Source organism: Nyctibius grandis, chromosome 24 (assembly GCF_013368605.1).
Source record: "Nyctibius grandis isolate bNycGra1 chromosome 24, bNycGra1.pri, whole genome shotgun sequence".
Lineage (NCBI taxonomy): Eukaryota > Metazoa > Chordata > Aves > Nyctibiiformes > Nyctibiidae > Nyctibius > Nyctibius grandis.
The window spans coordinates 7,334,643-7,345,272 of NC_090681.1; the positions used below are offsets into that span (position 1 = coordinate 7,334,643).

At 46.8% G+C, this 10,630-nt stretch overlaps 1 protein-coding gene across 2 annotated transcripts in view; it reads right to left on the minus strand.

Annotated features, from left to right (window-relative positions):
• The window catches only part of EYA3 (EYA transcriptional coactivator and phosphatase 3), a 64,280-nt gene extending 55,123 nt beyond the window's left edge, over positions 1-9,157 (minus strand). For both annotated transcript variants that reach the window (XM_068417617.1, XM_068417616.1), the window contains exon 1: positions 9,070-9,157. The gene's annotated coding sequence lies outside the window, so the exon portion shown is untranslated. The remainder of the gene's footprint in view (positions 1-9,069) is intronic.
• Positions 9,158-10,630: the final 1,473 nt, after the last annotated feature.

Sequence of the window (10,630 nt, forward strand, 5' to 3'; positions counted from 1 at the left end):
TTTTGTCTGCTGTCCTCAGTTATATCTAATTGTGCTGTGGTTGCTATAAGCTGTCCCACTACTAGCTTAAAGCCCTATGCACCACACCGCTCCGAAAAGCAGCTTCTCTTGTCGGTTTAAACTTGGTTGCTGCAAGAAGCCGTCATGTATTGAGTTAGAAGAGCGTTCTCTCTGCCTCCTGACGAGCCACAGAACTGGTCTCTGTCCAGGTACTTAAAAGCTCCCACTAGAACTCTCCCAAACTAGCTCCTGATCACTATCACCGTCCTGGTCCAGGGTTGCCAGTATAATCCTAGTGGTATACTGGGATTTCCACCCCTACAGTCCCAATAGCACTTCTCTTTTCCTCTCTCTCTAACGCTGTTACCCTTTATAAAAATCCTTCACGCACAGGGCTCGTCTCCCACTACACACCCTACCCCACCATTCTGTCCAGCTGATACCCCGGCTATCTCGATTTCAGTAAAGCGTTTGACACGGTCTCCCACAGCATCCTCGCAGCTAAACTGAGGAAGTGTGGTCTGGATGATCGGGTAGTGAGGTGGATTGTGAACGGGCTGAAGGAAAGAAGCCAGAGAGTGGTGGTCAATGGGACAGAGTCCAATTGGAGGCCTGTGTCTAGCGGAGTCCCTCAAGGGTCGGTACTGGGACCAGTTCTATTCAATATATTCATTAATGACTTGGATGAGGGATTAGAGTGCACTGTCAGCAAGTTCGCTGATGACACAAATGACACACCAGAAGGCTGTGCTGCCATTCAGAGAGACCTGGACAAGCTGGAGAGTCGGGCAGGGAGAAATTTAATGAAATATAACAAGGGCAAGTGTAGAGTCCTGCATCTGGGCAAGAACAACCCCATGTACCAGTACAAGTTGGGGACAGAGCTGTTGGAGAGCAGCATAGGGGAAAGGGACCTGGGGTCCTAGTGGACAACAGGATGACCATGAGCCAGCAGTGTGCCCTTGTGGCCAAGAAGGCCAATGGCATCCTGGGGTGTATTAGAAGGGCTGTGGTTAGCAGGTCAAGAGAGGTTCTCCTCCCCCTCTACTCTGCCCTGGTGAGGCCGCATCTGGAATATTGTGTCCAGTTCTGGGCCCCTCAGTTCAAGAAGGACAGGGAACTGATAGAGAGAGTCCAGCACAGAGCCACAAAGATGATTAAGGGAGTGGAACATCTCCCTTAGAAGAGGCTGAGGGAGCTGGGTCTCCGTAGCTTGGAGAAGAGGAGACTGAGGGGTGACCTCATTAATGTTTATAAATATGTAAAGGGCAAGTGTCATGAGGATGGAGCCAGGCTCTTCTCAGTGACATCCCTTGACAGGACAAGGGGCAATGGGTGCAAGCTGGAACACAGGAGGTTCCACATAAATATGAGGAAAAACTTCTTTACATTGAGGGTAACCAAACACTGGCACAGGCTGCCCAGAGAGGTTGTGGAGTCTCCTTCTCTGGAGACATTCAAAACCCGCCTGGACGCGTTCCTGTGTGATGTGATCCAGGTAATCCTGCTCCGGCAGGGGGATTGGACTAGGTGATCTTTCGAGGTCCCTTCTAATCCCTAACGTTCTGTGATTCTGTGATTCTGTGATTACCGCATCCCAGGGCAAGTTTCCTTCCACCCTATCTCAGAGACGCCTGTTACAGCACGGATAGCGTAACCGTGGGTTAGCTCCTCATAACCACCATCAAAAAGAACATCCCTAATCACACATAAAATAATTGATATGTTTACAATATCTACAACTAGTTAACACTATTGTGTCACGAATCACGGAAAACAAGAACGAACACGTTCCATTGGGGATTCAACAACCCCAAAACTTACAATTGGCATTACAGTCCTATCAACAGGTATCAAATAAATGCAGACTTAGGTGGTAAAAGATTCACTGCTTCCTGCTGCAGCTCACTGGCAAAATCCTTTTCCCTCTCTGCTCTTGGCAGGTCAGTCAAGTTTCAAATAAGAATTAACATCTCACAAATGGAAGCATCACCTCCTCTGCTAGGTACAATTTTGGCAAAGAAATGATGACTTTTTTTCCAAATCTACCCTAAAGGTCCCACTTCTCCTGATTCTCTTCTTCTTTCATGTTAGTTCAGGTCCTCTTCAGTATGAATCATAATTAATCTGTGCTACCAGTGATGAACTTACTGCAACCTCAGAGTCTCTGAGCTGACCCTGAGTATATCGTGTATTATTTTTTTATAAAAAGAGGCTGTTATTTTATTTACTATGAGTGCTTCTAGCTTACCTATTCTCCAGACTAGGACAATCAGTAAAAAAGCTACATTCAAACGCACAAAAATAGTACACAGTTTCTACACAAGCCTCAAATGATATCGCAGCCAGGACAACAAAACTCTCACAGTAAAAAACAGATTCATATTTCCTTTCTCTTCCCTGTTGTCCTTCCATCTATCCCCATTTCCTTTTTCCTCTTCCATGCCATTATTTATTTGAATTATCTAACCGTCAGTCTAGTCATTACATAACTTTTTATATTTAGCCCCTACAAAATATTTTCAGTTCAAGAGTACTCAAATATATTAACTTCTAAAAACAATGACTTATTCCAATCAACAACTCTCTTCTCCAGAAAACAAAACCATACCTGTAGACAACAAAACTGTGGTGACATAAGCGTTCAGTCTTTGGACCTGTTCTACTTGACACTTTTTCTTCACTATAAAGCAAGATAGCTTTTGCTCCCTGCATTCTTCTAAGCCTTCTTCTAAGCATAGAAAAGCAGTGCATTCAGTAACCCAATGTGGGTTACTACTCACTGTTGCAACTAGTGAGCTTCTGGGTACCTTCACAAGCAGCAACACCACAGGATCGCCAAATGCACCTTCAGCTTCTGCTACATACACAGAAAATCATGTGAAGGCCCTGAAGGAGTAGGATGACACATACCAGAGCTATGGACAAAGGAAACACAGCGGAAAGGTCTGACCTTTTAATAACAGAAGCAGCCTTGTTCGAGATTGTTCTTGATCCAGAGGGGTCTCAGCTGGACTATTTTACCAGCTTCAGTCAAATGGCAACTACACATATTACAAAGAGCAACAACACAGTCAACAGGGGTTGATGGAGAGCCACCAAGGGGTTTTGGGGTTTTTTTTTGGTTTGGTTTTTGTTTCTTTAAACTTACTGCATTTCCTGAGTTACAGCTTTTAAGAAGGAAAAAAAAAAAAAAAAGAGGAGGGGAGATAAAGAAAAGCATGAGACTTCAGCGTTCACACAACTGTGGTCACAAGAAGAGACTCAAACCTTGTGTCCGTACCCTTCCACAGTGCGTGTGTGTGTGTGTTTTCTTCTCTGGTCAATACTTAAAAAACAAACAAAACAAAACAAAACAGAATGAATTACACGGCTTCAGGCATCACATAAACCAGGTCCTCTAACCTTCTGGTATGTGCAAGTGTTGCGTATTTCCAGAAGGAAACAAGGTTATGAAGATATCTTCATTGCTATAAATACATTCTCTTCAGGCCTTGTCATTCAGAATTAATCCCTAACCAGACAACAAATATATCCACAGCAAAACCAGTTCTGTGTGTTCTGAAGTTTCTGACGACTGCAGAAAATCTAAAACAAAATGAATGTGGACAGACGAATGAGCAGGTCATCGTTCTACTAAGATATCTGTAACTAGTTGAGTTGTGGCAAGTGATAATATCGTGCATTTTAATTTTAGCTGACACCAGTTGCAAAGCAAATCACATCCTGCAAACTACCGCAGATGTAACCAAAGACTGTATAACTCTACACTCTGCTAAGTTACAACCAGTTTTACTCGACAACTGGGACAGGGGCACAACTCATCTGCACGTGCCTATCCCCAGGGAAGCCGGGCGAGCGACTTACACAACTGGAGTTTCGGCAGAACCCGCAGGATGACACATGCCTTCAGGCTAACGAGAGCCCTAGGAATTACTATCTTCTTGCTCACCATATGTAACATGTAACCTTTGAGAAACAACAGCCACAGTATTTTCTGCTGCCTTTTAGCTCCAAAATCTGTCAACATCAAGAAATTCCCCACCGGGCTGTTCATTTGTGACTCAGGCCTGTTCCAGCGAATGGAGTCTGCCAAAAACTCTTCTGAACTCGTCCACTTTTTACTTCCCTCATTGGAAAAAGAAGCTGTGTGACATACAGTGGGTTCTGGGAGGAGTTCAATGAGAACTAACACTTTCAGAAAGACCAATTATGTATGTTTTTTATAACAGCATCCACAAAAAAGGTCATTTCATTCAGACATTAGAGAAACTTACTCAACAACTTGGTGCTGTTTTTTCTTCAGCATGAAGTTAAATTCTTTAGGTCCTGGAAAGCTACTACACAGATTAATAATTCAGAGGATTGTGAAACTACTTTTGCTATCTTATTTAAAAATGCTGAGAGCAGTGGTATCATTGACTCATGGGGACTTTTTGGCTTTCTTCAGGTCAGGCAAGAGCGAGTATTTTGTAACTTTATTTTTCTCTTTTAAGCCAGAAGAATTCATTTTTCCTCATATTCAGAAAGGTCAACGCAGCAGCAGGTTTGGCATGAGAGCTAACGACTGGATAGAAAAAAAAAAAGATACAGTAGAAAAAGAAGAATTAAACCTTATGTGTCTCTATAGTTCTCCAGAATACCAGCTAAGCTACTCAAGAAAAAAAGTAGTCCCTGTCATCTTGACCTTGACAGGCTTGAGAGCTGGGCCTGTGCAAACCGCATGAAGTTCAATAAGGCCAAGTGCAAGGTCCTGCACGTGGGTCGGGGCAATCCCAAGCACAAACACAGGCTGGGCAGAGAATGGATTGAGAGCAGCCCTGAGGAGAAGGACTTCAGGTGATGGTTGACGAGAAGCTCACCATGAGCCAGCAATGTGTCACAGCCCAGAAAGCCACCCGTGTCCTGGGCTACATCCTCAGCAGCGTGGCCAGCAGGTTGAGGGAGGGGATTCTGCCCCTCTGCTCCGCTCTCCTGAGACCCCCCCTGCAGTGCTGCGTCCAGCTCTGGGGCGCCCAACATAAGAAGGACACGGAGCTGTTGGAGCGAGTCCAGAGGAGGCCACGGAGATGCTCAGAGGGCTGGAGCCCCTCTGCTGTGGAGGCAGGCTGAGAGAGTTGGGGCTGTTCAGCCTGGAGAAGAGAAGGCTCCGGGGAGACCTTCTAGCAGCTTTCCAGTACCTGAAGGGGCTACAGGAAAGCTGGAGAGGGGCTTTTTACAAGGGCATGGAGTGATAGGACAAGGGGGAACGGTTTTAAACTGAAAGAGGGGAGATTGAGATGAGATATTAGGAAGAAATTCTTTGCTGTGAGGGTTGTGAGACCCTGGCCCAGGTTGCCCAGAGAAGCTGTGGCTGCCCCCTCCCTGGCAGTGTTCAAGGCCAGGTTGGATGGGGCTTGGAGCAACCTGGTCTAGTGGAAGGTGTCCCTGCCCGTGGCAGGGGGTTGGAACTAGATGGTCTTGAAGGTCCCTTCCAACCCAAACCATTCTATCATTCTATCTATCTTTGAGTCCCTTTATCTTCTAGAAAAGCCACCTCCTCTCACTGTACCCCAAAAGTTCAGGATGGACAGGAAATGGGGATTTTAAGTACACAGCATAATCAAGGCAATGGCTTCTGAAATTTCAAGAGCTCTTACAAAGGTATTAAACAAAACTTCAGATGTACTCCAAATGGGACCAGACTTCTATGCTAAACTTCAAAGCCTTGAACCAACAGGGTTGTTTTCTGTGACAGTATTTTCCCCAGTGGGTATATGAGAACAGCTATGACTTCACCAAAAGAGCAGCATGGGGAAATTTTGATAGGAAACCAGTGATCGAGCCTACTTCAGAATACTTCCACGTGGTTTTGAAAACAGCTGCCACTTTCTCTTCTGCTCTGAAGAATAATTGATCACTTACTTTTTCAAATGATCCTCGTCCTGAATACACATTTTTCTCCCCGATCATCTTAAATCAGTCATGTTTAAGGAAGAATTTCTTAAGCTCTCTCGAACAGAATAAGGCAAAAAAGTTGTCACAGAAAAGACATTAGTATGAGACTGATTTGTAAAATCTTCAGACAGGAATTACATATGATAGGACGATATTTTTAGAAATATGAACCATCACCCAAGGTTTAAGGCTGCCACACACTTTATGTTTTGTTCCCAAACAGGACTGTCAGTATTCAAACACAAACAACGCAAACTTCAAGGCTCGGACGGAAGCTCTTGGCATGTGAGAACAGCTCTGTAGACAGGTTTCAACTCAGGAGAGACTCACTTTCTGAAGAACTGTTCAATCACCTCTGAAACCAGACTAGCCATACCTTTAACCTCAAGAGTTTATCTAAGAGATGGAAAAAGTTCCAAATCAGCTTCATCACAATACTCAATTATTTTTCTAAATACAAAGCTTGTTTTCTAGTTATATTGTTCAGTTATGGGACTGATCGGTGACAACCTGGAAAAGACAAGACAGCAGTGACTGGCGTGGTGTGGATCAAAATGACACCATACAGTGAAGAACCCGCTATGACATGCTCTGTTTTCTGCCCACAGCACTCTCCTAGACACCGGGTTTGGGTCATGCTTTAGGAGATCTGACCCCTTGCAGCACCACCTTCACTGAAGCTCTAGAGGCAGCTGCAAGAAGAAAAGATTTGAAGTTATATCCTCAGGTACTGGAGTGCCTCCAGTCACAGCATCCGCATGAACTATCCTTGAATCACGGCTAGAGAGGGGCCACTGCTGAGGAGATGCTTGTTTTGCTGCCCTTTAACCAACTAAAGGAAAAACTACCCAACAGATTAAGATGAAAGAGAATAAATTAAGAATAATACAAAGCATGAAAAAGCTGAAAAAGACCTTCCTCAACTCAAGACTAACCAGCGTGTGCCACTGGTCATGGTTTAGGTGACAAAAACACTCAGGAGCTGCTGCAAGAGACAATGCTGTCTGGAGGTGAGCTGTCTGTAGACACTGCTGGTGCAAGATCATACAGAAAATACCAGTTGTTTAATCCTGACACGATTCCATTTAAGGCCTCAAAAAAGTCCTGCACATCTCCATCCTGACAGCTCCTTTTTTGATCACAGGGTTTTGCAAACCCACTACAAGTTTTAACAAACATCCATTTTCTAGAAAAAAAAAAAAAAACAAGAACACAGTCTTGCAGGGAGGGAAAAAAAAATAATCCTATTTCTGGTAACTAAGAATACAGGCACTGAGTTACTCATGTCCACAATGACATATTATCTGCTTTAAGCCTTGAATCTTTATGCATAACATGCACGTGGGAACACACTATTTGCTACGCTTTTCATTCAATTAAAATATTTCGGTATATTTTATCCTGTTTTATTTTTAGTCATATGTAACTACCCTTTGCTACACGAAAGCTAGGAAATCGTCCATTAATCCGCTGTAGAGGTACTCCAACCCATTAACACAAAACATGGAAACCCGTTTAATAAAGTGTACGCTGACATATTTGACTGAAAACTCATTCAACATCTGGACATTTACAGGGCAAAGCTTTGAGCAGCAATAAATCCTTCCAAAGTCACCGATTACTCAGGAGTTATTACAGCTATTGCATACATTTATGATGAAGAAGGGACAGTTTTTCAGTCCAATCTGTCACACAACCCAACAATACACAGTTACCACGGTGCCATAACTGCCGCTGAGGCAGGACAGAAGCGCTGCGAGGAAAGCGAAAGCTGCAGGAAGACACTGTGCAGTGATTCCAATGGCTTGCAAACTGTGAGACCGTGACCTTGGCTACCTTTTAGACACAGGGCAGTGAGAAAGTACCTGCGTATCACTGTTTTCATGGCAAAAACTGGATTGCAGAACTCCACAAGTACGAAGTTAGGTTGTAAGCAAAAACCTAAACCATGATAGGTGCAGTGTGATAGGTCAGTAGTTTTGCAGGTTGAGGAAGCCACTATCTTTATGCACTTTTACAAGAAGCTAATTATGAAAACAGTTATTTGAGGCACGTGAATTGCCATGATGCTCAACAAAACCTATCATATTCATTACCTTGAATTTAAGATAATCCGCAACAGACAAAATTGAAGGAAACCAAACAACAGAGGCAGATAATGGTAATTGTAAAAATCTTATCTTAATCAGTATGGTTAACTTTTAATTACCAGTTGGAATACTACAGATTAAGTGCATCACAGAAGCAGACGCAGAGCTAGCTCCATATCGAAAGCAAAGTCCACCAACACTTTTTCGTATGACGCCCCATCTGAATTACTACAGCTACGCTGCATCAAGGACCAGCTCTAGTCTGGAAACAATTTACTCACACCACGCAGCGCAGAAACCAAACTCATAAGGCATGCTGCGCTCGAGCTGGCTCCACAGAAAGCTTCAGCAACTCTGCGCAGCCTTCCCAGAACCAGGAACGTCCAGCAGCGCCAACCTGGGTCCAACACAGCTTGTGAAGCCCAACTGATCATGGCCCTGCCGAGCCCAAACACGTCCTCTTGGACCTGCCTGCACAAGCTCCAGTGCGAGCGACTAAACCCAACCAAGGACTAACAAGTGTAGATGTGTTTAAACGTCTCTTTGCAAAGGCGTTGGAGCGGGGCTGCCCTGAGCTGAAGCTCCTGCTGCTGCTGGCCCTGTGAACAACCCACCCAGCCCTGGGCACAGCCCCAGCTATCCAGAGGGGGTTCTTTTCCCCGGTTACCTCGCACAAGCCGCTCCCCATCACCCGAGCTGAGCTAAGGGACCCAGGCGGTGTCTTTCTGCACCGCTTGGCTCTTTCCCAGCTCCTCCACGCACCCCCAGCACGGCCTGAGGCACCGGGGCTGCGAGGAACACCCCGCCGTGCTCCGGGGTCTCACCCAGCACCGCCGCTCCCGCCCCTCGACGCCTCCCCAGGCCCAGGCCTATGCTGGGGGCGGGGGGGGGGCCACACTTTACACACGCGTCGTCCCCGCCGCCGCCGAGGTCGGGCCCGCTGGGCCCCGGCCCGGCCCAATGCGACAGAGCAGCGCAGGGGGATGCGCGCTCAGGGCGGGGGAGGCCACGTCCCGCCGGGCCTCCCTCAGCGGGCTCTTACCGAGAGGCGGCTCCGGAGCCGGGCCCGGGAGCGCGTCCCGCAGCGGACATGGCAGCGGCAGCCCCGCGCCTCCTCGCCCCGCCCGCCGCAGCGCCGCCGGAAGCAGAGCGCGCCGCGGCGGAAGTGACGCCACCGACCCCCAGAGGCGGCGGCGGTGCCCGAGGCCGGGGCGGGATGGCGGCGGCGGGAGCGGCCTTGCGGCCGCCCGGGGCCGGGGCCGGGGCCGGGGCCGGGGCCGGGGCCGGTGAAGGCTCCCACAAGCGCCCGGCGCCGTGAGAGCGGGTGAACGGGGCTCCAGCGGCCCCGGCTGGGCCGGCGTCACCGCTGCTGCCGCGCTTTTGGGTTTGGTTATTGTTTTTTTTTTTTACATTTACAGGGTCTTTTGTCTGGTCTGGTGTCTTATTGCTGTAGGAGGTGTTGCAATGTAAGTTACTTAAAATAGTTTGTTACTCCTCAGCCGGGGTGGGGTGTCCACGGAGAACTTCCCATCTGTGCAGGTCAGAGGGTTTGGGGGGTTTTGTCTGGTTGGGCCGGGAGAGGCTCTGTCAGCTCTTTCAGAAGTTGTTTCCTCTCTGAAATTATTTCTTTCCCCTTTCAGCGGGTCAAAACTTGCTGAGCCTTTAATTTCACCTCTCCCAAGAGTTTACGTGGTGATTTAAAAAAAAAAATAACGCAACAACAAATCAGGCTGTGTCAGCATGGTACCGGGGCATTTCCCTTGAGGGTAAATACAGGAAGATGAGAAGGTGGGAGAAGTTAAAAGGGCAAAACACTTGGGGAACACGCTTTATTTAAGAGAACTTTTGAGGATCCATTTTATTGCAAAGTAAAGGAGAGTAATGCAACATTGTGGTATTTCCAGGAACAGAAGTAGAAGCTGAGACTGGTTTTTAGAAACGCATTGTTAGTGACTTAACTACTGCAGCCTACTCTCCTGAAGTGTCCTCAGGGCTTTTTCCTCCACTTACCCTTTTCTTTAGATGCAAGTTTGCGTTTGTTCCCTGAGCCCACACTGGCCTTACAGCTGTTCTCTGTGGAGTGAAGCGTGTTATTTACCCACAATAAGTAGCCTGAACTGTAAACTCTGTTGCAAGCGTTCCAGGAATCAATACAAGATCACGCATTTATCTGATCTCCACGTAAAATCCCTTTCCATTTCCTCTAAGAGCTGCCAAATTCCATCTGCTCAGTGCTTTAGGCGCTGTGAAGCAAGGGAGCTCCACTATTGCATCGAGTGGCAAGGGGGAAAGAGGAAGGCTCCACCCTGCCTGCCACCTGGAAAAGCTCCTTAGCCAGAACATGCCATCTAGGGAGGGCAGAAATACAGAGACAGATTCCTCCAGCAAGTGGAATTTAGGCTTTTAAATTACAGAAATCCCCCCCTTTGCTGTGTGCTGCGGCTTAGATGACTGCAGATTCAGGGCAAAGCTTTGAACATGGCTGAGGGATGTAGTCAGGGAATTGTCTCTCTGCTAAGAGGTGCCAGCAGGTGTTCTTTATGGGTGGCCCCTACTGGAGCAGAGTCCAGGACCAGGAGGGAAATGAATTCACATTGTAATTA